Source organism: Odontomachus brunneus, unplaced genomic scaffold (genome assembly GCF_010583005.1).
Source record: "Odontomachus brunneus isolate Ranch 3 - 2012 unplaced genomic scaffold, Obru_v1 Obru_scaffold_046, whole genome shotgun sequence".
Taxonomy (NCBI): domain Eukaryota; kingdom Metazoa; phylum Arthropoda; class Insecta; order Hymenoptera; family Formicidae; genus Odontomachus; species Odontomachus brunneus.
The window spans coordinates 414,236-415,611 of record NW_022639496.1 but is presented as its reverse complement, the minus strand read 5'-3'; positions in this window follow the sequence as shown (position 1 = coordinate 415,611).

The window sequence follows — 1,376 nt, the reverse complement described above, 5'->3', positions numbered from 1 at the left end:
TATATATATATATATATTGTAACGTCCGGACTTATTTTGAAACATTAATAATATATTAATATAGATCGGAAGTCGACTTGTCTGATTTCAGACATCACTAGATATTTTATACCTATGTTACTAGACGAAAGTACGTGCGCATATGTATATTCGCGCACGTTAAATATTATAATTAAAATTATAATGCTGAACACTGCGTATCGTTAGAGAGTCTTAAAATCGATGGGTCAACTGTAGACAATAGAAACCGTAATCGCTCAATGCGATAAGGCGTCCTGCTGCTAACATAAACAGGACCATGAAAACTGAATCCAAACACCACTCAGGGTCGACGCGGCGATATCGACGCAATGACAACATACCGATGGGATGAATCTCTTCCATCTCCATGACTCCATCAGCCAATCAGGAAACGACTCTCAGCGACAAAGCGACATATAAAAACACGCGCATTTGTTGATAATTTGTTGATAAATTGTTGATTATTTCTTCTCATAATTAGTCTCTGGTAATTCTCGTGTACTTATTTGAAATATATTAGTCGTAAAATCCGACTGTGTTGCAATTACTTTTGCCTACCTTTTATTTTTCGAACGTTACGAAATCGAAATTCGGAATCGCGGGCCGCATCATACCGCGCAGCGCCGTAATATCCGAGACCGAGCCAGGAGAACGAGCAGCGCTGATTTCTCGATCGATTCATCGATCGTTTCGCCAGACTCCGGAGACCCAGGGTAAACTCGGTGAAAAGCAGAGTGACCCAAAAGCAGAGTCATCACTCTGTTGACCGTCCACGTAAGTTACTGATTTCACTACTTTCAAATTTCCCTATATAGTTATTTATCGTGGACGTAACAATATATATATTTATATATTTGCAACAATTTTTATTTTAAAAATTATTATTTGTACAATAATTAATATTATCTTCACCATCGTATAAGTTTCACATTTTCTTGAAATTGGAAATTGTATTATACAAAAATATATACTACATTATTGATATATACTACATTATTGATCTTTTTTTTGTAACAGTCTGCAGCAAGAGAAATTGATAACTAAACCGATTAGAACATTATGATGGTACATCCCAAAAATACTACTTCATTAATAATGTTTTCAATCAAATTAATCTTTATTAGAGATAGATCAAATAAGGTTAGAACGTTCTTCATCAGTACTCACTCTCTATTTCGTCGCATCATCAAATAAATCATTAATAGCTGCCAAAGGTACAAAATTTTCAGCAAAAAAATTGTCATTTATTTCATTTACTATAACGCGGAAAACAGCAAAAAAAACCTGTAACAGACCCATGCTGCAACATGTTGCTGAAAAAGAAGCGAAAGTCGGAAGTGCCAGAAAGTGCTCAA